This window comes from Mus musculus, chromosome 11, assembly GCF_000001635.26.
Source record: "Mus musculus strain C57BL/6J chromosome 11, GRCm38.p6 C57BL/6J".
NCBI lineage: Eukaryota > Metazoa > Chordata > Mammalia > Rodentia > Muridae > Mus > Mus musculus.
Window position 1 is genome coordinate 11,233,402 of NC_000077.6, and position 27,083 is coordinate 11,260,484.

Genomic DNA, 27,083 nt, shown 5'->3' on the forward strand with positions numbered 1-27,083 from the left:
CATAAATTATTTTTTAACTTTTTTATTAGGTATTTTCCTCATTTACATTTCCAATGCTATCCCAAAAGTCCCCCATACCCTCCCACCACTCCCCTACCCATCCACTCCCACTTCTTGGCCCTGGCGTTCCCCTGTACTGAAGCATCTAAAGTTTGCAAGACCAATGGGCCTCTCTTTCCAATGATGGCCGACTAGGCCATCTTCTGCTACATATGCAGCTAGAGACATGAGCTCCTGGGGTACTGGTCAGTTCATATTGTTGTTCCACCTATAGGGTTGCAGACCCCTTTAGCTCCTTGGGTACTTTCTCCGCTCCTCCATTGGGGGCCCTGTGATCCATCCAACAGCTGACTGTGAGCATCCACTTCTGTGTTTGCTAGGCCCCGGCGTAGTCTCACAAGAGACAGTCATAAAATTGTATAACAACGATTATGTCTTAAAATAGTAGATATTTTCCCAATTTTTTTAGTTTTGAATTTTTATTTATTTTTGACAAATTGTGATTTATATTTACCCCTGTAACCTCTCCTATATTTTCCCTCCTTCCTCTGAATGCCTTCTCAACTAGCTCCCCTCATACTTTCATATCTACTGTTTTTCCCACAGAGTTTATTTGGGGTTGCTTGCTTGTATAATCTTGGGTAGGGGGCTATTTTCTGAGGCATGGGCTACTTACCAGTGACTATACCTTTGAAGAAAATGGTATTACTTCCCTTCAGCAACCATTAATAAAAAAAGCTAATAGCTTTTTTCTAAAAGGGAGAAGATCATGTCTGTGAGTTTGACCCATCTATGATGGAATGTTGAAGGCTCTGGTCTAGTGCAGGTCTTATTCAAGTATCCATAGCTTCTGTGCTCATGATTGTAACACCCAGTTCTGTATCCATAGAAACAGTTTACAGAATTTTTCGCTCTCTTCTGCCTCTCATATTCATTTTACCTCTCTTTCATGATGTCCTATAAGTCTTGCAAGTCTGACTTGGGTCTCTGGACTCAACAGTCACTTATTTTCTAGGTTTTTTTCTTATGAGTCTCTGTCTGGATTATCTGTTGTTGAGTACATAAAGGAGGCTCTCTGCCCTGGGTACAGACTATCACTAATCTATATGTATAAATATAAATATTCAGAAAGCAGTTTGACAGCATATCCATTTATCAGAACAACAGTACTAGGTCTCCCCTAAGGCTAATGACTTCGAGAGGCACTGGTTTAACCAGGTTAACAGATTAAGATTTGTATCTCCTCCTATGCATTGGACCCCAAATCCAATCATACGGCAGTTTATTATTCACTAAATGGGCATGCCTCTCTCCCATCAGTAGGGATATTTTGCATGGCACATTGGTATTGTAGCATGTAGGGTTCATAGTAGGGTAACACTGATCATGTCTTTTACCCTCAGTAGCCTGCCTAGCACGTGGCAGCACTACGAAAGCTATCCTGCAGAAGCATTCAGCTATGTCCTACAACCAAGGTGTGTTGTCTTCAGCCACAGAGTCTTACCACCTAATTCTGCTGGGCAACCAAGAGCAATGAAGATGCTTTATAGCGTGGTGGGAATATTTAGGACTTTTCTGCAAATAAGTCATGAAGTTGTATCCTGCACCTAGATCTGGGATTTTCCTTTACAAATCTATGGCTTATGGGAATAGCATTATCCATTCTCTGTTCCAAAATTAGTTTATAAAATAGTAGGTTTTTATATTTTTAATTTTTTGTTAAACCTTCTCCTGCACCACCATCTCCTACCCCTACTCCCCCATCTCCATTTAAAAATGTTACGCCTAATATTTCTCCACTACTACTGTTATATTCTGAATTTTATTACTTACCCCTACCCCTTTAATGAATCATTACTGCTCTATGCCTCTGTTTTTGCTTACTGGTCTCAATAATCACCATAACCTATCCAGAAAAATATTAGAATTCAAATCAAGGCTCTGCATAAGAAAGTTTATATCCACTTTACTGTAAATTTATATATGTATGAATATATGTACATACACACACATACACACACATATATATATATGGTTTGAATTTGTGTGTGTGTGTGGTTTTTTGTGTTATATTTATATTATCCATGTATATGTTACATTATACATTCATGAGTCCATGGACATCTATGACATTTGGGCTGATTCTACCTCTCATCTATTGTGAATACAGAATTAATAACCATAGATGTGTGGTATCTCTGTCATAGGTTTTGTCTTGTGTCCTTTGGTCTTGTGCCCAGAAGTGTTATTGCTACTTTATATGGAAGTTATATTTTTAACTTTTAAGAAATCTCCACACTGATTCTCATGGTAGAAAGAAATTAATTTTATTTTAATTTTCATGATATGTAAGGTTGAAAAGTTTTAAAGTCTTTATTAGGCATTTATATTTCTTCTTTGAGACATTTCAGTTCCATTGTTGATTTTAAATATTGGGTTCTTGTTTAGGTTTTTGAGTTCTTTATAATGTATATCCATCGTGTGTGTGTATGTATGTGTGTGTGTGTGTGTGTGTGTGTGTGTGTGTGTGTATGCTAAAGTGTTTTTCTCTCACGCTATATAGCCTACCTCTTAACTAAATTAACAGATTCCTATATTGAATAAAAATTTAATTTCACTAGGTTCCATTTCTCTGCTTTTGGCCTTATTTCTTGAGCAACCTATTTACAAATTCCTTGCTTATATCTGCATCTTATATTCCTTAATTTTTCCTCTAGCAGTTTCAGAGTTTCGTGTTTAATGTTGAAGTCTGATTCATTTAGAATTAATCTTTGCATAGGGTAAGTGTGATGGTTAGTGTTGTCTACTCAACAAAACAGGAGATAGATCCTGAGCACACCTGTGGGAGGGGTGTCTTAATTGTATCACTTAAGGTGGGAAGATACTCCTGCAGTGGGTGGCACCATTCTCTGGCTTGGATCCGGAATGGTATATATGGAGAGAAGTAACTGAGCAGCAATATGCATCCAACGGCTTCCTGACTCCAGCTGCAATATGACTAGCTCCTTCAGGTTCCTGTCACTGTGATTTACCACTATGACAAACTGTGGAACAGTGATCCACAGTAATAATTTCTCCCTTAAGTTTCAAGTGTTTTATCACAACATCAACAGGAAAAGAAATTAAGTCAGACATCATTAATGAGAAATGTAGCCAGTACTGAGCCCATGGTTCTTAGGTCTTTGGAACTATTTTGTAAGAGGATTGTGAAAGTGTTTGGAACTTGACAATAGAAAAGTCACTGAATGCTGTAAAGAGAACTTAATGAACTATTCATTATAATTCACTATAATAGAGAACTATTCTAGTGGGAGCCACAAAACAAAAACAAGAAGAAAAAACAAAACAAAACAAAACAAAACAAAACAAAACAAAACAAAACAAAAATACTAATGCTGAGAGGAGCATGGACAGTGGAGGCTTAGTTCATATGGTTGCAGAAGGAACTCAGTCTCTGTCAGGAACCTGGATGGGTTGGGGAAACTATGTACTAGAGTCAGGAATGTAATGAGTCCTCTAGCCTAGATAGTAGGAAATGCAAAGTGTGTCCTGTGTGGCAAAGGACCTATATCATCGGGTGGTGATGGACCTACATCATCATCAGATGAGGACCTGCATCATTGGGTGGTGATGGACCTACATCATTGGATGGTGATGAACCTACATCATCGGGCTTTCCCTTCTTTGACTTGCATGGGATAACAGCTTTCCTGAAGCCTCTAAACTATCCCTCTGGCTTCACAAGCCAGGGTGCATTCCAGGCCTTTCTGCCTCTTAGTCCTAGAACTAAAGGGCAATTCACATAGTTTCCATTTTGGCTATTGTATTTCTTTTCATAAAATTGTGGAATTACAATGAATATTTGTTAGTAATAGAATGGTTGGGTAAAATATACAAATATATAGCCATGGAAATAGATAACTTAGCTGAAATGAGTTGGATTGGTGGAATTTCTATGTATTTTGAACAACAAGTGGCAGACAAGTAGATGTAGCATCTCATGTCTCCCCATGAGGAGCATTAAATAAAACAAAATAAGAAATTCTATAGTTTTGCCCATTCTATTCTTTTTTTACTTGAGAATGGAATGACATGGACGGAAAAATGCATGGTGACACTATTGCCATGTGAGCAGGAAACTTGAGTGACGATAAGAAAAATAAAAACAATTAAAATTCCTTTAAAATATATTATACTTAGAAGAAATATCCTGCATTTTATGATCAGAATTGTAGGAAATTATACATACAACTAGACAAACCCAGTGGAAGGATCAGAAGGAAACAAAAGGAGAGGAAAAGACACAAAAGATAAAAGAGTCTTTGTAAATAACTGAATCAAAGCTAAGCTAAAGCAAATGAAAAAAAAAAACATATCTACAGAACTGTATTCTGAACAGGTAAAGTATAAATAGAAGCCTTACAATTCAAAATATACATTGTCATTAAAACTCAAACCCAATTACCTAGCCACAATTAGAGTGGATTTGAGAACTGGCCTCAGTGGAGAGTGACAGCAAAGTCATTGTTGAAGTCACCATAACTGAAGATATTTGAGAAACCAATAAACACAACTAAAGGCTTAAGGTTAACTATCCATCAATATCAATACTGATTACCAGGAACTACAACACAAACCATGCATTATGCTCAGCTACAGTTTCACAATGAATCTGCAGGGGAAAAAATGCCTGAATACCTTCAGAAGAGAAGGGAAATTACTATGAAACTCCAGCAAACAAAGTAATACTACCTTCAACCCAAAAAGACATGAAGTGACAAGAATTTAAATATTTAGGAATACTTAGTCCTAATAGAAAATAATGATGCTGTAGATTTCTGTAGCCCTGAATATTCTCATTTAAAAAATAAAGTTTAACTGCATCGTGCTAAATAATACTATTCTAAACTTTATAACCTTTTTTCATTTTCTTGGAAATGTGTATCATATGACAAGCCTCTAACAAAGTCGTCTATACCTCTACACCATTTCCATTGCAAAGAAACACACACAGACAGAGACACACACATTAAAAAATGTAAAAAGCAGATATAAATCACATGTACATGCCAGGCTTATTGATGGGAAAATTCAGAGTTATATTCACTTCTGGAAATGGTGGAAATGGCCTTTGGGAGAGAGAGCTTATGGACAGATCACAGAAAGACCAAGGTCATGGATGCATTCTCACTGGCACAGCTCTGAATTGTTGCCTCCTCACTCCCTGTTATGAAAGAAAGCTGAATTTTCGGCTGTTGTCTACTTACAAGCCTACTTCCCACTGATATTATCCAATAAGTGTTACCAAGAAAACTGGGTTTCCATATGGAAACAAATTTAATTAGATCTCTGCATCACAGTTAAGCAAAAACAATACCCAGGCATTTGGGAGCCTAATGTGAAGAAATAAGTAAATTAAATTTGTGAGAATTGAATTCGTGAAGATCTATGGCTTATAGAAAATTAGAATTTCTTAAAGATATGGAAAATAAACTACAAAATATCAAGGAAAATCTATAATATATTTCTATAATAATACATGATAAAATCATGTATAGTAGAACTTGGTATCTACATAAATACTACTATAAATCAAGAAGAAAGCAACATTGAAGAAAACAACAAAAAGAGAAACAGAAATATCTATAAAGAATCACACCAAAGGGTTGTTGTTATGACACAGTGGATAAAGCTTATGCTACCCAGACTGATAATCCAAGCTCTGTACCTGGAATGCATGTGGTGGCAAGAGAGCACTAACTCCCTTAAGCTGTCTTCTAACTTCCACATGGGACTGCCCTATACAAAAACACACAAAATAAGCAAACACAGTAAGAATTCATAAAACAAATTAATTAACAAAGTTCAGCGTTAGTAGTTTTGGAGGAAGTGTAAAATAATATGGAAGGAAACCAATCCTGACCCATTATTCTGAAGCAAATAAATACATGAATATAAATAAACCACAGCTTGCATTTAATATATTTAAATTCCCAGCATGAAATATCATAATGAGGTATATTATAATCAGAAATAATTTCTTTCTAGCAGTTTTGGAGGCTGGAAGTTCAAGGTCAAGCCAAGGCATTGGCCAATTCCAGATATAGTAAGGGCCCACTTTCTGGTCTTGGCCACCTAGTGGTGGACTGGGGAATACCCTTTGGTAGACTTATTTCATTAGTCACTAACCCCATCAGGAGGACTGCATCATCATAATGCAATCACTTCCATAAATGTTGTTTGTCTCCATGCAATCACCTTAGTGTTTGAATTTCAACTTAATCATTTTGAAGCGATAGGGACATTTGGACTCTTGCACATTTATAGTGTGAGGTGTGAGAAAAAAGTGGGGCACACACACAACTACTAGGGATGAACTGAAAGGCAACTTGGTGCAAAAGTTGGGGAATATATATAAAGTGGTGTGTGTAGGCAGACAGCTTGCAGTAATCACTGATTTCAGGTAGATAAAAGAAAGACTCCCTAATGGATCTTGTGCATGTGTTTGTTATATTGTTCTTGTTAGTGAGAAAAAAAGGGAGATAGCAGCTGAGTATCTGGTGAGGGTCTCAGCTGGGCCAGGAATTATCACTTACAGCAGACTACCCAGACACCAGGCAGAGAACGTTCAGCTTTGTATTAAAACCCCAACAGAACACCATTCATCTACTAATCCATTAAACTGTGAGTGATTAATCCACTTACCTCTTAATACTCCCATCTCGTGATACTTTTATAAAGAAAATTAAATTTCCTCATGAGTTTGTGTGGGGATTCTTAAATGTTACAGGCCCTGTTGACATATTATAATAAAATTGTTTTATGTAGAAATAAAACATATGAAAGCAATGCAATAGTGGCAATAGTGTGAGTGAGTGTGTGTGTGTGTGTGTGTGTGTGTGTGTGTGTGTGTGTGTGTGTGTATGCGTGTGCGCGCGCGCCCTGAGATCATCAGTGGATCCTGAATGGGGAAGTACAGTAGGACAGTTGGGAGCTAAGAGACTGTAAGCTGCAAGAAGTCTCTTGGGAGGCAGCTTCAGTGAGCTCATTCAAACCTTTGTGGGGTGAGTAGGGAGCTATGGGATCAGTGTACGTGTCATTGGCTAGGACAAGGGTGCTGGGGTGTCTTATTTGCATAAAGAGGAATTCCATATGCTACTGGATATGACCTTATAAGGAGAGTGGAAGTTTAACCTGGCTACCCAACCATGTGACCTCCTCAGTGGGACAAAGGTGGAGGTATCTTAGCATGTACACAAGGACATGCAGGCTGAGTGCATGGGTAGCCTGCTGATCTACTCCTGCCAATCTCAGGACAAGATTTCCAGGGTTTGGTCACGCTTGCACCGCACTCTTCCTCTAGTCAGCTCCCCATGGCTCCCTAGTTCTCTAGCCCCATAGGGATAGACATTTTCCTTGTGAAATTGAAAGTCATGGAACAGTATTTGGGAGCAGATGAGGTTCTCACTTTGTGTCAGACTAAATGTTTGTGAAAAAGAAAACTAAATACATACTAGATGTATCTATGCCCTGAATCTATGATCAGCAAGTAAGTTCTCATGTCTGTGTGATAGGATCAGTGTCTATGTTCTTATTTTCTAGAATTTAGACATTTATTACACAACTGACAACCTAACATTGACTGCAGATGGAACACTCTTCTCAGAAGCACTATACCGTGATAGGACACAGAATTTCAGATCTCATTCTTTTCCTCCTGTCCCTACTTCCAATGTAAACGCTGTCCCTTTTTTGTTTCAGCATGTAGAGCATGAGCAAGCAGGAAACATCAAAGCGCCCTCTCCTTCTGGAGGAGAGCTGCATCTCTGGAATGATAATTTCTGCTAGAAACAAATTTAAGTCATGCAGAGATATTGATGAATTTATAACATGCTTTTGGATGGGTAAAGGATATCTAATAATAAAAAAGTAAAAGTACTTGTATGCAAGGGTATTTACAATGCAGGGTCAGTGTTGTGAATTGGAGAAGAAGAGCTGGTGACCATGGCAAGTGGCTTAGCATTCATTTGCATGACTATCAAATGGTAACAGCAGAATTGTTAAGTGCTGGTGTTGCTAGGTGCATTCAGAGCCCCTTCCCAGTACTGGTGTTCTTTTCCAGCCACTTCACCCACTATCTCTCCTGTTCTTCCTCTGTGCAGTAAGAGTGGTGGAGGGTTGAGTTTCTCTCATTGAGAGTACTTCAAAGGCAAAGTACCTTATAGTTTATACTTTCTCATATTTGAGAGTATTTACAAAAAATAGGATAATCTTAGAACTCTGCTTATAGCTCATATACATATGGCCCAATACTAATCTCATCTATTGTTTTAAAAATAGTACACATGAAAAAAGATGTTATGCTCTGGGATTTTTCTTTCTGGTATCCTGCTGATGTACAAAAGTTTCAGATTTGGGGGAATTTTCAACTTTGGAATTTTGTCTTAGACCTGTTCACTCTTAAAGTGTCTTAATGGAATTGTATGAGAATTATATTAATATACATTAAGTGCCAAAACAGTGCTCTGGGATGGTTGATGTGCCCACAAAGTGGCTCACACTGCAATTGTTATTCCTCTTGGAATTTGTCCTCCTACTAGATTCTAAGATCCCTAAGGAAGGATGCCAGTTTCTAACCACTGTGTCCTTAGAGACTGTTCAGGTCCAGTAAGTAGTTGGTTGCCAAAAGACAGAAGAGAATGGTGGTGTAATTCAGTGGCATACTTATTTTCGACTGTGGATGTGTATCTATATATTTCTGGGAAACTACTTGACAATATGTATCAAGCTCTGAAGATGTTGAGAATTTGTTGTGGCTTGGAGATTGTACTTCTAGGAACTAATCCTAAGAAAATAACTAAATACATAGAACAGAATTTATACGGATACTGTGTCTGCCACATAAGAATTCAGCCAGGTTATATATGTTCTGAGTCACAGGTACAGTAAGTCTTGTTTTGATGGATGCTTACAGCAATGTATCTGCATGCTAATTTGACAATATTGACACTTTCCTCTCTGAGCCTTTGTGGTTACATTTGTGGAAAACTCATGAGACGCTCATATAAAAGACACGGGTGTGGCTTTTCTATCTGCCTCTATGTGACTGACAAGTTTAGGCAAGTGATTTAAGATCTATAAGCCTCTGTTTACACAACTATAAAGTGCACAAATAGCACCTGTCTCATACCTGTGCAAATAATAAACTGCACATAGAAGCTCTTTCACGATCACAGACTCAATTGTAAGTGGTATTCAGGCACATAGGGTGACATGACATCACCTACTGTTTCAGTTAAGTAACTAACTGGAGGGACTCGACTCCACAGCATGAACGGAGAGCATCCCAGGAGCAGATCCAAAAGTCAGTCCCCTGGCTTTTCAAAATTGTCAACATTTTATCCTATTTTAAGAGCTTCCTTCCTCCCCCCTTTTCCTGACAGCCCGTGTCTGTATTCAATCACTACCTGTCAACACAGTTTTATTTGGTATGAATAAATACAGCCTAATTAGCTTGGAAATGATTCTCTTAATTACAGTTGTAGAGGTGCCTTATTTGCTCAGCTTTCATGTCTGAAGAAGATGGCACAACCTGCCAAGACGACTTAAAATCCAAAGTCTAAATTTATACATGCCATCCTTTTGATGTGCTCAGACTATTGTGGCTTTGCCCAATTTTTCCTGACAGTTCGCCAGAGTTCAAATACATTCAGCCACATTTATTCCTGAGGACAGTCTGGGGGTGCAGAGTACTCTACATGACTGCCAGTCTCTTCCATAATTAGAATTGATGCCTCGGGCAATGGAAAGGATACATGATGCTCCCAGCATCTAACACTGCACTGCTCTGAAAGTCACATGAGAGAATGTATGGAAGGCACTGCTGTTTCCCAGCAGTCAGAAATAGCCAGTGGGTCATGTTTTCATGCAGGCATCCATGGCCACCTTTTTCTGTGATCTCTTCTATGAGTGTAGCCCAGACTTGGAATAAGTACAATGTGGAATGTAAATACTGTGAGTTGCTCAATGCATGTGGCAGGACTCAGACAGAACTTACTTAGTGTTACAACCATTCAGATCCAGTTCTACCACCCATGCTTTGGATCACAACAGACACCTTTTAGGCACCAGCTCCTTTTCTTTAAGATGTCGTAATTGTTTTTTGTCCTCACAGTTCTGACACCCATCCACCTGACTGAGTCCCTTCAGTGCCTCTACGGCCTCCTCTCAGGACACTTCCCCTTCTGTCTCAAGGGTCCCATAAACAAAACACACAGCAGATGAAAATTTCCATCAATTGCTCATTTGAAGCTCTTTATTTTGCATTCCTGCTTGAATGTGGTATAACTGAAGTGCATTATATACATGGATGAGACAGCATGACGCATCCTATTATGATTCACACATCCTAACTAGTCTTAAATCTATTTGCTAACTCTGGACCTCTTGTTCCAATCTCTTTACAGTCTCATAAGGCATTTTTCTCTTCTCTGAATTCCAGGGTGGACCTTAACTCTTCCTTTTGCTCTCTAATGCTTTGGAGGAAGTTTAACATTTGTTTGTGTTTCTTTCTTTCTTTCTTTCTTTTTCTTTCTTTCTTTCTTTCTTTCTTTTCTTTCTTTCTCTTTCACTCGTTCGTCCTCTCTCTCTCTCTCTCTCTCTCTCTCTCTCTCTCTCTCTCTCTCTGCCATAATGTTTCTCATTGTTCAGCTGGTTCACAATACCCTAAGTTGCAAATTGCAATAAAGCTTTTTTTCCTTTTTTTCCCTAACTCTTCCATCTGTAGCCATTTTTCTAACAACTTTAATCTTTTAAAAATGGTATGTGGTATCTTATCCTCTAATACTAATATCATACCTTAATTTCCCAAAGATGGCACTAATATTGAGCAACTGTATGGCTCCCTGACCAAATCAAATGAGCTTCCTGATTTTGTTAATAAAGTTTTATTTGAACTGTCCTTATTCTTTCCTACATATTATGCCTTTGTGAACAACAATGAAGCCTAATTGGCCTCAAAGACTATGGTACCCAAGTTTAAATATTTAGTCTCTGTTCCTTTAGACAACTGTTAGATCTTTTCACTATATATTCATGCCTCTATGTGCTCTCTGTTCTAATCTGTTGCTCTGTGCTCACGTTTTCTTCTGAGTACTTTTCAGTTCATCCTACCATAGATTTTCTACTTTATCTTATTTCAATATTTTGACCTATTTATGTTATTACTTAAGAGACCTCAGCTTATTTTTTGATGGTCTAAAATCTTGATAACTGATTTCTATGTTACTGAATATACTGAGTAAATGAAATTGAAATCCCATGTCATACAGGTCCAGAATGTGGAATCTTTAATGCTCTTATCCTTGTACAGTCTCATGTGCTTGCCAATTTAAAAAGAAAAATTGTTGGGCATTTCTTTGAGCTAGTTTGTAGGCATAATTTAGCCAGTATAGACTTGAATACACATAAGGTCATGGCCACTGTGCTCCTCTACTCCTAGGGTTTCATGCATGCCCTTTGCTGTCTTGAATCACTTTCCTCTTGCAATGTTAGGTATAATGTTTATTGTCAGTGGATATTTTTTACCCTTTCCTTTTATACAAACATTTTCAAATCTTTGAAGGCAGTTTTTTCAGAGGTTCACTCTTCCTTAGACATTCTCATCCCTGTTTCCAAATGTTTACTGAAGCTGTTCTATACTCTCTGGTTTGTCTGTCTATCTTGTCTGTCTGTTCTCTCCTGTGCTGTCTCCAGGCTCTAAGAAGTGTCCAGCTCTGGTGCTGACATACATGTTCAAGTGGGAAAAAGGAAGTCCTGTGCCAGCGCTTGACTCTGTGCTGTTGCATTTGTCTCAACCGTCTGTTCAGAACAATACAGCTGTGGGTTTAAGAAATGCAAAGGACAGTTTAAAATTATATTTGGGACATTAGAAAGTCAAAATATTAGGAATTACGTTGAAATTTAAAAAGAAGAAAGACAGAAGTAGGTCCCCCTGAGTCTACCCTGCCTCTCCTCATGTCCACATTGTCTGTTTCCTTTTAGAGTACCCTGGGGGTCTCTGGTTTGTTTCAGGAAGTTAACTAGACTCCCAAAATCTGTGTGGAAAGATCCATGAAATAGTGTGTAATAGCTTTTTGGAGACACTCTGATAGTTCCCATCTGTCATGATTTACTTGTCTTAAACCACCATGGTGTTATTTCAGAATATGTTCATTTTCTCTGAAAGTGTTGGGTTCATTTACATTTCATAGTAGAATGACTGTATGTAGGCATTTGAAGACCAGTTTCTCTTTTAAACATATTTATTGAAACTGCTTTTCATGTGGTAATAAGGTTTACTATAATAATTAGTCATTTATTTTTGTAATATGTAAATAGATGTATGTTTCCAAGCAGAATTTACAGATACACTATAAGGGATAAATATTAAAAGAACACTTTCTGTTATACAGTATACTTAGTACCCACTTAATTGAGTGACATTTTCCTTCCTATGTTTAAACTTACCTTGAAAATAAAATAATTTTCATATAACTTTATGAGCCCACAAGAAAATGAAGATTTTTAGACCAGCATCCAAGTGCCATCTGCTTGCTTCTCAGTCACATACAGATTTTTGTTTTACAAATTATTTAAAGCATAATATAATTGTGTATAAATATTTAGTACTACATTCACACGTGCAGATCAACTTGTAAACTTGCAGATCAACTGGTGTCATAGTTGCTGTTTTTTCTCCAGTTTATCTGATTTAAAAGACAACAAAGCAAAAGTAAAGAGCAAACCATTAATGGAAGTTGCTCAAAGTTCATGCTGCTTCTAATTAAAAGGTCAGGAGACATTCTGGACCTCCCTCTCCTCTGCCAGGATCACTTACCTCACAGGCACATGAGGCCACTAAAAAACAAAATAAATAGAGAAAAGCAACTGTACCCGAATTTCATAACAAGATGCCTCCATTTGTCTTCCCTTCTACACACATCCCATACTTTTATAGGAAGGAAGGAAGGAAGGAAGGAAGGAAGGAAGGAAGGAAGGAAGAAGGGGGATGGGTGGGAGAGATGGACAAATACACAGAGAGGAAGTGGAAGAGAGGGGAGAGGGGAAAATAGAAAAGGAAGAGGGAAGAGAACAGGAGAGTGGGGGGGGGGGGGGATGGAGGGACAGGAGGAGGGAGGGAAAGAGGGAGGAAGAGAGGGGGGCCTGGATACTGGGCAGTTCCTTTGAAGCTTCCAGCCTCCCCACAAGTTTTCACTGTTGCGGCTAATGTGCAGCTTTCTCACACCACACAAGAAGCACAGAACAATCATTGGACACATTTCATTTTCTGCTTTCCCTTATTTATCAGAATTTTAGCACTTGAAAGCTTCTGTTCCATCATCATTATTGATTCACTTTTATCTTCAATTCTTAAAAAACAAAATTCACTGAAAGTTTCAATGGTTTCCATGAAAATTCTAAGTCATATGCAATTAGAGTAATAGCACCCCCCTTACACACACTTTTATTCTGCTAGAGTCATGACACAACTCTTTGTTGGAAGCATCAATGTAAGATGTTCCCATGGGGTGTAGAGGAAACCTCCATAGTGAATCTCAGGTAGCAGGAAGGCAGAGGGTAGAGACAGGCTGGTAACCCTGAAGGCACATTTGTGGCCGGGCCTTCCAGCTCGGGGCAGAAGTAAGGGCCTGCTGCTGTTTGTGGAGCTGCTCAGACATCTGTGGAAGGAAGCAGAGGCTTGCATGTGGAAGGGCAAGAGCTGTGCTGTTAGATTTGCAAACCCAGCTGTAGCTTCACTCCAATCCAAAAAGTGAGTCAGCATAGAAACAAAAGTCTGAAAATTAGAAATTAAACAAATTGGAAAATAGGAAATACAGAAACATTGATAAACCTGAAAACAAATTCCTTGATCAGAGCAATAAAATAATAATGGCTTTCAATGAGTCAAAGGTTAAAAATAATAAAATATTAGAAGCATTAGCTTACAGAATCATAAAATATACAGAGGATATCATAGTTGTGAAGCTAAATTTATTATGGGAGATATTACATAACTTGATAATAAATGATTAAAGTCTCAAGTAGGTTGGATATTTTCTGGCCTCATTTAAAATACCTCAAAAGAAATCATTTGAATGATGTGAAGCACATGTAAAAAGTAAAATATTTGTTAAATAATTTAGTTTCAAAATGACTTTCTGCAAGTTTTTGAGAAGCGAGTAATACATAATAATTAAAATTAGCATGTAAAAGCAGAACAACTCTCAATAAATTTAATAAAAATTAGGGTAATTTTAAACCACAAGCTCATTAAAAACAGCTCTGCAAAGAAAAGTACTGTAAAATCCAGTGTTGATTTAAGAGAGTAACCTTATTACATCACATCCAGTAATATAAAGCTTCATAAATGTAAAGGTTCCTCTGGCAACCCTTCAAATTACAGCAGCAAAACACATTTTATAAGGTATTGTTTCTAGTGTAATTCTCTCAGTTCTCCAGTGGAAGTACACAAAAGTGCTAACAATGAGAACTTGAGAAGGAATCATGGGACTGTTAACCCATTAGTGACTGCACTGGGAACACAGTCCTTGGAATGGGCAGGCAGTAGTGGAGATGGTAAAAAGCCCAAGCTCTCAGATAAACTTGCTGGGACAATCTTGGTTCCTTGGTATGCTAAATGAGAAAGAAACCAGAGGTATCTGGTGCTATTATTCAGCTCTAATAATCTCTCTCAAAAGTCTATGTGCTAAAGACTAGTTCACAATTGGGGTTAATGAAAGGTGTTGGGGACACAGTGAGCACTCTTTAGGTCATTAGTGGCATGCCTGATAAAGAGATAAAAAGGTATCAATACTTTCCATCTGTTTCATGGCTGCCTTGGGGTGAGCAACTTGCTCTGGCACATGCTGCCTACCATGATTGTCTTAGTTAGGGTTTTACTGCTGTGAACAGACACCATGACCAAGGAAAGTCTTGTAATAAAACAACATTTAATTGGGGCTAGCTTACAGGTTCAGAGATTCAGTCCATTATCATCATGGCAGTATCCAGGCAGGCATGGCGCAGGCAGAGCTGAGAGTTCTACATCTTCATTAAAAGGCTGCTAGTGGAAGACTGACCTCCAGGCAACTAGGGTGAGGATCTTATGCCCACACCCACAGTGACACACCCATTCCAACCAGGTCACACCTATTCCAACAAGGCCACACCTCCAGATGGTGTCACTCTCTGGTCCAAGGATAAACAAACCATCACAATGATGCTCTGCTTCATGGAAGACATAGCAGTGAGGCCAAACCTGCAATGAGTGAACCTCTGATAGCATATCTTTCTTTCTTTCTTTGTTTCTTTCTTGTTTTCTTTCTTTCTTAGCAACACATGTAAAAGACTCAAGGTGGAAGATGTTACTCTGTTAGATGAACATACACCCAGAGCATAGCTTTGAAAGAGGTAAAAGTAACAGTTGAACTAAACTAATTGAGTATTTTTTCATGACCCCATTTGGAAATCCAGCTGTAGTCATATGCCAGATATACAACTCATCCAGAGCATGGGAAGAGCTGCACAGGTCTCAGCACCCCAGGAGAAGGCAATAACAATGCCTGCTTTAACAGTTAAAACCCGAAGTGACAAATGTTTTAAAGAAATCTAAACGACTGACATTGAGGAAATGAAAATTAAAACTGCATCCAAGTTGAGATCCTAGAATCCACATGGTGGCTGGTAACTCCAGCTGCAGGATATTTGATACCCCTCTGGCTTCCACTACCACCAATACACATGCAGTGTGCATAAAAACACTCATAATAAAAATAAAAACAAATAATGTAAAACACTACAGACTGAATGAGTTAGAACCATCAGAGTATATTTTCTTAAAGTTCTATAAGCAGAAAAGTCCAAGATCAAGTTGCTGTCTAGTTTAGTGTACCTTGCGGGCATCTGTACTCTAATGGTACTTGCTCTGTGTGTGTGTGTGTGTGTGTGTGTGTGTGTGTGTGTTTGTCTTATGGTGGCATCCCACATAGAAAAAGTGGTCGGAACAGAGACAGCATGGATCTGTGATCCCCTCTTTAAGAGATGGCTGATCCTGGGGGCATTTCATAATTCAACCCTGCTCTGAAATGGCCTAACTTCAATACTGTCGCATTGTCCACCTACTGTCAGCACATGGATTTTGAGTAACACTAGCATGCAGGCTACTTCATTGCACATGAGCTAAAGGTGGCACATTTCTGGGGTCCAGAGGGTATGAAAAATAGCTTCCACAATTGCCAACCCTCCATCCTGAAGTCAGATTGGCATAGGAAAGTACAGTTTAGCAAGGTTTATTCATCAACTTGTCCCTGAGGAAATAAAACATTATTATTATAGAATAGAATTATTCTGAAATTAGCCATCATTAGTTATCTAGGCTAAGTCAACAATAATATAATTAATCAGTACTTATTACCTATACGACTCAATTAATACTTATGGATTCTGAATGTACTTTCCATAGTTATGAAGTTGTTTTGCCTATTGCAGAGCAAATGACTAAGAAGATTATTATATATTAAAATTAAGTAATTAGGATTAAGGTTATTCTATTTCCCTCATTATAAATGCAACTAAGGGAATGGTTGTTAATTTATTATTAAGTGACTATATTATCAGAGTCCAATTTCATGCAGCAATATTGTTAATTCATTTATGTTTTTCCATCAAGTAATTATGAGTGATAATCTTTCCAGCATTCTAGTATTCTGCTTGTTAAGAACTAAGACTTTAGTACCACTTCCCTCTGACCAGTGTTCACATGAGTCAGCCTTCAACCTTTAATGTGCCTTTCTTTTTCTCAAAATTTATTTTTAATTTTTTCTTACAATATATTTTGGTCATACTCTTTCCCCTCCCTGAACGCTTTCCATATTTCCCTTCCACCACCTCAGTTCATATTTTCTCTCTCTTAAAAATTGATAACTGGGCCTAGGCTCTTCAGAATCCATTGCTCTGTGCATCATGTTCAGTTGTGGGTTTTCTCTAAGGGCCTCTATTTATTGTAAGGAGAAGCTTCTTTCAAGAGGCTTAATGGGTACACTAATTTGTTAGTGTAAGGAAAATACTTAGTGTTAGCAATTAAGCTAGTATAGCAAAGAAGTAGTAGAGAGTTCTCTTATGACCTACCTTACGAGGCTGAGATATTTGGCTAGGTTTTAGTACCACACAGTTTTCTTCCTGCTGACTTAATGTAAGCCTTACATCCAACCAAAATGCTGATGTTTTCCACAAACATGTGAGTTCTGCTATTGCAAGCTTATGGATACCTTTCCATGTTGGTCATTGTTGTGGTGCATAAATGTCACTGCTGGGAAGGACTGTAAATTGTCCTCCACCCATTGGCAGCTTGCATTATAGTTTCTGGTACTATGGAAGCTACATCTCAGGAAGGAGGCTTTTAGATAACTGAGTCCAGTGTCTAAGTGTGGTGGCTTCAGCATAAGGGCTCAGCCTCAGCCTCTGAGAGGCAGCCAAGAGTTACACCAATAATCTATATTGGTTTGGGGGAGTCACTTGGATTACCACAATGACCCATTTGATGTTGAGGTGGGGTGTTTTGTTTTGTTTTGTTAGCCTTATGTGTGTGTGTGTGTGTGTGTGTGTGTGTGTGTGTGTGTGTGTGTGTGTATAACAATGAAAGCCCAAGTGGCACAATACAGAAACTAATAGATCCTGGGTAGCCCAGCCCAAATGAATACATTTACAGCCCAGCTCCTGCATCTATGGCTCAGGGAACATCATGGAAGAGGAGACAAACATTATTGGACCAAAAGTACCAGTTAGTCAGCTGTGAGGCAGCTGACAACTGATGGAAGATGGGAAATTAGCTTTTCTTAGGAATGAGCCTTCTAACTGTATCTGATACAAAGTGGTCAGAGCTGAGACCACATATACACACAAACAACAAAAAGACACTAAGCTGTTATATACCTACAGATTGTATAACAATAATCAAAAAAGAGGCTATCAATTTGAAAGCGAGCAGGTGAACATAGGAGGGTGAGAGAGGGGGGACATAGATGAGATGGAGATGGAGGGAGGAAAGAAAGGGAAGTGATGTGATTGTATTTTAAAATTAAAAACAAAAAGGACACCTGTGCACATTCATGGGCTCATACATATACAAGTCTATGTGCATGTGTGTGTGTATGTACACACACACACACACATACACACACTACAGCAAAAGAAACAAGAAGTCCATTTTATGTTGACCAACTGTTCCTGAGTGGCCTACGTGGGGCTGTGGTTGACACCCAGGGCTGTGATTGGTTCATGTGTCATTCCACTGAAGAAAAGATTTTTTTTCCTTTCCCAGCAGTTATCAGTTGCAAACACTTTGCTTGGTGTAGGACTTTGTGTCCACGTCCCCTTCTCTTTGCTGGAATTGTGTCTAGTTTGAAGCTATGCAAGTCTTGTACATGTTGTGAATCTATGTAAGTTCTCTTGTGCATCAGTCCTGTTATGCTTGGGAAAAGCTATTTTCTTGGTGTTGTCCATCACCTCTGGCTCTTCCAATCTTCCCACCTCCTGTTCTGCACAGATACTTGAGCCTTGAGGGAGAGAAGAAGACACAGACATCCCATTTAGCTGTATATTGCTTGTGAGCCACCCTAACAATCTCTTTCTTGATAGATTCAGACCACTGAACACTCATTGTGATAACTGCTGTTTCATTTATATCTACCATATTTGTTACTCTTTTCTATTTGTTGCTTTTATTCCTGTTTTTTTTTTTTTACTTTAGTTTTGCACTTTGTGATTTCACCTGAGCATTTTATGGTTCCAGAGAATATCTGTTACCCTCCCTTTTCTTTGCATATTTCATCTGTTACAGTAAAGTTTGCAATATGTATTTACTGAGATATAATGATGAAAGGTGTTGATTTGTCAAAATGAGAAAACAGCCTTCAAACAACTTATTTTCTTATAAATTGAACATAAAAGTCGGTGAAGGGAAGTGTTATAAAAATTCAGAAGAAATATATGAGTCTCTTGCCATACTTGGAATTTCAATACTCCAAATACTAGAACAGACACACACAGCCAAGAGGAATCCAGTGAAAAGACAGCACTAGAGCATCAGCCACTTACTCACTATCTCTGGCTTTGTTCATGCCATTCAATAGCAACAGAACACACATTTCCTTTTTCTCAAGAACATTTGAAATATTTGCTAAGCCAAACCAAGTTATAGACCATGCAACACATTTTAAAAAGTTTAAAAGATAGAAAACTATGCTGTAAGCACACTTAGATCACATTGAAATCAGATTAGCTGTCACTAACAGAAAAACAGCAAAAACAAACAAACAACCCAAATACTTGGAGATTATACAGCATACATTAACACTGGGGTACTAGATAAATTCCAAAGAGAAATTTAATAATATTTCATTTAAGTACCAAAAACAAAAGTCTGAGAGACAGCAAAATTGAGAAGGGAATTTGTAAGATTAAATGCATTTGAAAAGAATTTTAAATAAACAAATCAAAATTACTAGAAAAGGGAGCTGGAGAGATGGTGAAGTGGGTAAAAGCACTGCCTGCTCTTCCAGAGATCCTTAGTTCAATTCCCAGCAATCTTATGGTAACACACAACCATCTGTAATGAAATCTGATACTCTCTTCTGGTGTGTCTAAAAAGAGTAAAAGTGTACTCACATAAATAAAATAAATCTTTTTTTTTTAATTTAGCAGGAAAAAAATTAGTCTATCAAAATGTAGTGCTGAGGGGCTGGAGAGATGGCTCAGCGGTTAAGAGCACTGACTGCTCTTCCGAAGGTCCTGAGTTCAATTCCTGGCAACCACATGGTGGCTCACAACCATCCGTAATGAGATCTGGCGCCCTCTTCTGGAGTGTCTGAAGACAGCTACAGTGTACTTACATATAATAAATAAATAAATCTTTAAAAAAAAATGTAGTGCTGAAACCACACATTATATTCAGGACAAGAAGATAAAATCTAAATGTCCCAATTTGCACAAAATTAATTTAAATGGATAACATATTTAAGTGTAAATTAATTATAACACTTTCATGAAATAACAGGGTTAAGTTGTCAAAATACAGACTTCTTGGTGAATTTCCAAACAGAACATCAATGTGAATGGGCAAGATGAAGACAGCAGTACATGCCACCCAGCACTGAGCGCTGAAAGCACAGAGGCAGGGGGATTGTGGACTTGTTGACTGTCTGAGTTATATAAAAGAGAAAATTCGTGCATTTGATTCTGTCCAAATATAAGTTGTTACTCTGTGAAAGTGAAAAAAAAATAGGAGCACAAGCTACAAGATTGAAGAAACCATGTTTGGTAAAGGAACAGTGCCTGGGATAGGGAGGAGCACAAAAGCACACGAGAATGATCGTCATCACCAGGCACTAAAGAAACAGGCATTCAAATGTGGGCACATGCTACTTCTGTCTCAGAATGGCTTAATCTAATACCTGTAACAACACCAAAGTCTCTTAAGATCCAAATAAACAGGGCTCTGGTGTGGTGTAAAATTTAATGTCTCTTTAGGAAACAGTTCTGTATGCCCTTAATCCAAACTGAGTGGTGTCTTTAACAAGACGGCCCTATCATCTAATCACGCCGGACAACCAAGAGAAACGGGAATGGCTTGTGTTGTTCTGGGTGTTGCTGGGGATGCACTGACTAATAACTTACAGGGAAGAATCCTACGCCTGGCACTTGAGATTTTCATTTAGTAGTCCAAATCTTCTGGAAGCAGGATGGTGCATCCAAAAAAAACCTCACTGACAAAGAAAGTCTCCCTTCTGGCTTGCTTAAGAGTTCTAGAAGGTACTGCGTGTAGGCTTTCAGGGAAGAAAAGTCACCAACAATCTCAACCAGGGCTGAACCATGCAAGCGACGATACTGACCTGACCTGATGGTTATGGGGATTTCCAACCACTTTCCGACTGGAGATGAGGCCTGCTTCACAGAAGGTATAATAATAATAATGATAATGATAATAATAATAATAATAATAATAATAATAATAATTTCCTGCTCAAAAGCCTATAACTAGAGAAATTATAGATCCTTAGTGGGAACTTGTTATGTTAAATGGTCATAAGTGTCAATCTGCCTTCTAAATATTTGTTCATATGTATAGATTTGTATTGCTCTCAACTTTAGTCACAGATTTAACTTTTTGTAATGGGTAGTGTTTACCACAGAGATGTGTTACATAGCCAAAGCAGCAAGTATAAGTAATCCTGAGAGGCCACTTGTAGATGAACCATCTATATTAACCTGCCGCCTCCTCACCAAAGGCTCAGGACCATTATAGAAAAATGGTTAGAAAGAATGCAAGAGCTGACAGATAAGGAGGCTAGCTATGAAATACCACTGGACATGCCATAGCTGCTGCCCATCAACTCTCTGATGCTGTGGTTACCTATATGTCCTGCACAGGATCAAACCTGTCAAAATTCTAGCCAGAACAGGAGACCATTCGCCAAGACGGCACCTTTGGCTGTTGATGGTTGTTGATGGAGAAAAAGTCACTTTTCTTTGTGGAAATGGCCACTGACAAGTTGCCCATGCCTCAGTGGATGGTAGCATACTCATCACATATGGGCAGTCATGTGATTACTAATAACAAAAAAAGAGGACATGAAGATGGGATGATGAAGTGAGGGACCCCAAAGGGTTGGAAGAAGGTAATGGTGGATGAAATTAAAATACATTGTACAAATGTGTGAAATTTTAAAGAAATAAATACAAATACAGTACAATAATAATAAATACAAATAAATACAAACACAAATGTTCTTAAACAAAAAAGAAACAATTCTAGTTGTCAGTTTCTTACGAGAACTAAATATGCAACTATCATATACGCATGCAATTTTTCTTTGTGGTATTTACCTTAAAGATATGAAAACTCATTTGCACAAGGCATATACAGCAATGTTTATAGATCTTTACATACAAGTCCCAAAAACTGGTGAGGAAGGTGTATTAGTCAGTGTTTTCTAGAAACATAGAACTTATGAAATGTCTTTATATATTAAGGTAAATTATTGGAATGATTTACAGTCTACAATCCAACTAGCCCATCAATTGGCATCTGTGAGTGAGAAGTCCAAGAGTAGTTGCTCAGTTTCACAAGGCTAGGTGTCTCAGCTGGTCTTCTGTGTAAGCAGGGATTCTGAAGAAGTGGGTTCCAACAGTTATGTATAAGCAGGCAAAGTAGAACCAGCCCTTCTTTTTTCCATTGTCCTTATGTAGGCTTCTACCAGAAGATTGGGCCAAGCTAACAGTGTGTATCATCATGCCAGGATTTGGAACTGGCTCTGTCCCAGGCTGGTCTTAAACTCAAAGATCTGCTTGCCTCTGTCTCTGGGATTAAAGGTGTATACTACCGTGCCCGGGCCTAAGCTTTCCATAGCCACTCTGCCTCAAGATCTGGGTCATAGGTGTACCCTTCATTTCTGGATTGTAGTTCATTCCAGAAATAGTCAAATTGACAACCAAGAGTAGCCATCACAATCCATCCCTTGTCAATCTGACATAAATTATATCTCATATCCAAATGAAACAACAATCAGGTCATAAATACTCATATAATCGCATATGGATTGTAAATTTAGAATAGGTCAATGTCCCTTGAGAAACTTCCTTTTAGTATCTCAACTTAAATAGCCATTGATATTCTCTTAATTGATGCTAAAGAAATGGGGGGGGAGCCCAAATATCTATACAAATGTGTTCTTAAAACAGAAGCACTCACGCCATTTATAATCCTTGTTTCTGCAACTGATCATGTGGCCTTAGATGGTATTTACAGCTGCCTTCCTCTACTACCCATTATGTACTTCCTACTCCCTCTGTAAGCACCTCAGCAGGTCTTGGCTGTTTTCCTGGACGAGTAACCTCTACCATCCTTCCTGTTGGGTCTGTGCCCTTTGTCATCCTGCTTGGATTAGGCAGGATTAGTAGTTTCCCATTGACTTTAATCACAGGACATGGTAGTGCTAAGAGACACACTAAAGGATTACCTGCTCTCCAGACATAATCTTTCTTACCTCCATTGTGGAGAGGCAATCCAATTTCCCCCATAGTAATCTGGACCTATCACCCCTCTTAACACTGTTATTCCTTTCTTAGCCTGTTGGTTTAAAGGCATTAGAAGCACAAAATGACCAGGGGGAAGTCTGAGCTTCCAGCTGTATGGAATGTTTGTTGTGGTTCCTGGCAGGAACACTCCCTACTCTAGAACCAAAACTTTTAGGCCAGCATAACTTAGTGTTGAGGCAACAGGAAGCAAAAGCTTTGTTAATGGGTCTGTAGGAGTGATAGTAAGTGGAACTATTCCTTTTACCGCCCCTTGATTCCTGTACTCCTGAATCTTGGTTATGGGCAAAACTGTATCATATATAGAATGATGATTCAAAGTATATACTGCCTCCTAAAGAGCCCTGCCCCAACCCCCATGCTGCTGCCATCTAGCTGTTTCTGTAATTGTATCTTCAAAGGGCCATTCTATATTTCAATCAGGCCAGCTGCTTCAAGGTTGTGGGGAACATTACTGATAAGACAAGTGAATTCCATGATCATGGGTCCACTGCTGCACTTCTCTGGTGGTGAAATGGAGTCCTTCGTCAGAAGCAACTCTGTGTGGAATGCCATGGTGGTGGACAAGGCATTCTATAAGTCCATGAATGCTGTTTTTAGTGGAAGCATTACATGCAAGAAAGGCAAATCTATAACCAGAATAAATATCTATTCCAGTAAGAAAAAACGTTGTGCTTTCCAGAGGAAGTGGTCCAACATAGTCAACCTGCCACCAGGTTGTTGGCTGGCCACATCAAGAAATGGGGCTCAGTAGTGGTTTCTGCTGCTGGAAGATCTGGAACTCAGCAGTAGCTGTAGCAAGGTCAGCCTTGGTGAATGGAAGGAAGTCTTTGTGTTCTCAGAAAACACTTTCTGGAAGATTTCACCTCAGTGATTCTGGTCTTTTAATCACTGCTTAATTTCTTAGATCTAGCTAAACAACATCAATTGTCCCAGTAATCCCTTCTATTCTTGGCTCTAAATCCAGAGCCACATGGCTGAAGCTGCCAAGTTCTGCTGTTTGCTGGGGTTGGAACTTATCCCTATATTCTATTACACAATCACTAGCTTTCTGTTCTCCAACTCCTTCACTGCCTAAGCTTGGCTGTCATGGAACTTGCTCTGTAGACTGACCTTGAACTCAAGAAATGTGCATGGCTCTGTCTTCTGAATGCTGGATTTAACGGCATGGTCTGCCATATCTGGACTTAAGTAACAGGCTGATCTTGCACTCAGAGATGTACTTGCCTCTGTCTCCTGTGTTAAAGGTGTGCACCACATGCCTGGACCTACGCTTTTCATGGTGATTATGTTTTAAGATTCAGATCAAAAGCTTGTGCTATCACATGTCAATTTGACACACAATAATTTGTCCAAGTAAAAGCAATGACTACATCATAATTGTATAACTGCAAATACAAACAATAAGCTTAGCTATGTGTGATCTGGTCCTGATATCATCACTCTGTTTATCTCTTTGAACCCAAGATTCAGCTCCATTTTACTTCCTGGTATCCCTTTATTGCTTCAACCATACATTTTGTACGCTTTCTTTTTAAGCTTGTTATTCTTGATCAAAACATGTAATACTGAACCACAGGATAAAGTCTAAACTAGGGTTTTTGGAGTCTTCCTTTGTGGTCAATACAATTAATCTAAATCTTTTTACTTTAGCTGCAGAAACTCTTCAGACAAAGCAGCCACGTTCTTCACCAAAATATCACAAAAACAGTTTCTATGCCACACACTAACATTCTTCTCCTTTGAAAACTCTCGAGTCATGTTCCTACAGTTCAAATAGCCCTCAGCAGCACTGTTTTCAATATTCTTACTAGGATGGACAATTAAGCCCCACTTAAAGCATTGCACTACTTTCCAAATCCAAAGTCCCCAAATCTACATTCTTCCAAACAAAAAACATGCTCAAGTCTATAACAGCAATATGACAGTTTCTATTTCTGTGAAGAGACTACATGACCAAAGCAAGTCTTATAAAGGACAACATTTAATTGGGGCTGACTTATAGGTTCAGAGGTTCAGCCCACTATCATCAAGTCAGGAGCATGGCAGCATCCAGGCAGACATGGGGCTGAAAGCGCTGAAAAATTTACATCTTAATACAAAAGTAGACAGAATACTGGCTCACACATGGCTTGGGGTGGGGGGTCTCAAAGCAAGACCATCTGCTGCTGTCAGGAAGGCAATACAGCAGTTGCCCCCAGGAATTAGAAGACTGGAACTCAAGAGAGACAGTAAAGCTGAATCTATAATTTGACCATCATCTCAAAGGGGTAATTGCTGAAAGTTTGAGGTCTCTACAGGAAAGGTAGAATAGTCAAAGGAAGACTAATAAAGGAAAGAAAGGAGGGAAACAAAAGAAGAGACAGTGATCAAGGGCAGAACTTCAAAATCTAAGCAGAAGACCAGAAAAAGGCAAATGACAGAGAAGGGGCCACATATACTCACATGTGTGCATGTAAGTGTATCAGTGAGTGTGGGTGTGCTCACTCCAAAGACAATACTTAGAAAAATATCCAGCAAAGAAATGTGACTTGTTCCCTCAGAAGTTAATGTAACAGGAAAGGGTCAATGTTATTGCAGATATCTGTTGGACTGACTTTTAAGTTTCTATCAAAAGCTTTTACTATCTGTGATATCCTCACACACTATAACTAAACATATTCGTGTTTGGGGTGATGTTCTGAAAGATTTTAGAAGCAAAGAAATCTGATGAGTGAGAATTCTGAAAAATTGTTATTCAATGTTGGGAGCTTCTATTTAGGTTCAAACGTCGTCTAATATTTTAACTCTAGTGGGCATTTGTAGGCTTCACAGTTGTAGGTATATGTGTTATAAAATAAAGCTAGTGATAATACAAATACCATGTGTGTTGTGTGAGCCCATGTACACCATGTGTATCACTGTGGAGATCAGAGGGAAACTCTCTGGAGATCAATTTTTTCAGTTTGGCAAATCTAACTCAGGTCATCCAGCTCTTGTTGCAAGCACTTTGTGTAGGGAGCCATCTCTGGCCCCAGTAACCATTTAACGGTAATTTAAAGATAACTTTAAGGTTATAGTATATACATTTTCTCCTTGCTGTACCCTTCAAACTCTTCCATACACTGACCGCTTGTTCTCTTTCAAATTCATAGCATTTTTAAAAACAGTTAGGTGTATAATTTAACTTATACATGTTTTCTACATGTGTAAAGTGTAAACTGCTTTAGTCTGTATAGTATTAGCTATATGTATGTATGTTTTCAGGGTTGACCCTTTGGGATTGGATAAACCAATTGGTGTGTTCTTCCCTAGGGAAGGCAACTTCTGCTTCTCTCATCATCTCTTAGTTGTCTGTAGTTCTAAGAACTCCCTTTAAAGACTAGTGTGTCTATTGGTATTATCTCTGTTCAAGTCATGTTTAGTCAGCCATGTTAGTGGGGCTTCATGGATGTAGCTTTTGACATGCCTATAACATATAATAGTACAGCAAACTCCCTGGTCCTCTGGATCTTTCAAGCTGTCTGTTCCCTCTTCTACAATGACCTCTGAAACTTAGGTACAGAAGTTGTACTGTAGATTTTTCAGTTGGGACTGTGCTCCACAATTCTGCAGTCTGATTGCCTGGGTTTTTCTGTAATGATCTCCATCTACTGAAAAGAGGAGTTTCCTTGATGAGAGATAAGGACTATACTTATCTGTGGGTATAAGGACAAAAACTTAGAATATAGTTAGGGATTACTCTGGTTTTGTTATCATGGCAGTTGTAAGGTCTCTTCCAAAATCTATGACTTCACTATCCCTGGGTACTTGGGTAGATTTCCAGTACCAGACATGATTTCCCTCTTATTGAGTGGGCCTTAAGTTCAATTAGAGAGCTGTTGCCTAGCACCAAGATATGTCTGCCATTATTGTACCCTAAGGATTATGGTATAATATTGGTTACTTTCCTTCTTCAGAAGCTTACATGGCAC

The 27,083-nt window shown here is 38.6% G+C and overlaps 1 protein-coding gene and 1 long non-coding RNA gene across 5 annotated transcripts in view; one reads left to right on the plus strand and one right to left on the minus strand.

The window, feature by feature from the left end:
- Vwc2 (von Willebrand factor C domain containing 2) overlaps window positions 1-27,083 on the plus strand; it is a 155,428-nt gene that overhangs the window by 119,534 nt on the left and 8,811 nt on the right. The gene's annotated exons all lie outside the window — the stretch shown is intronic.
- On the minus strand, window positions 17,621-20,989 carry Gm39578. Its single transcript, XR_872241.1, has 2 exons — window positions 20,928-20,989; window positions 17,621-18,593 (listed from the first exon to the last, which is right to left on the minus strand). It is a non-coding gene; the product is annotated as a predicted gene, 39578 (long non-coding RNA).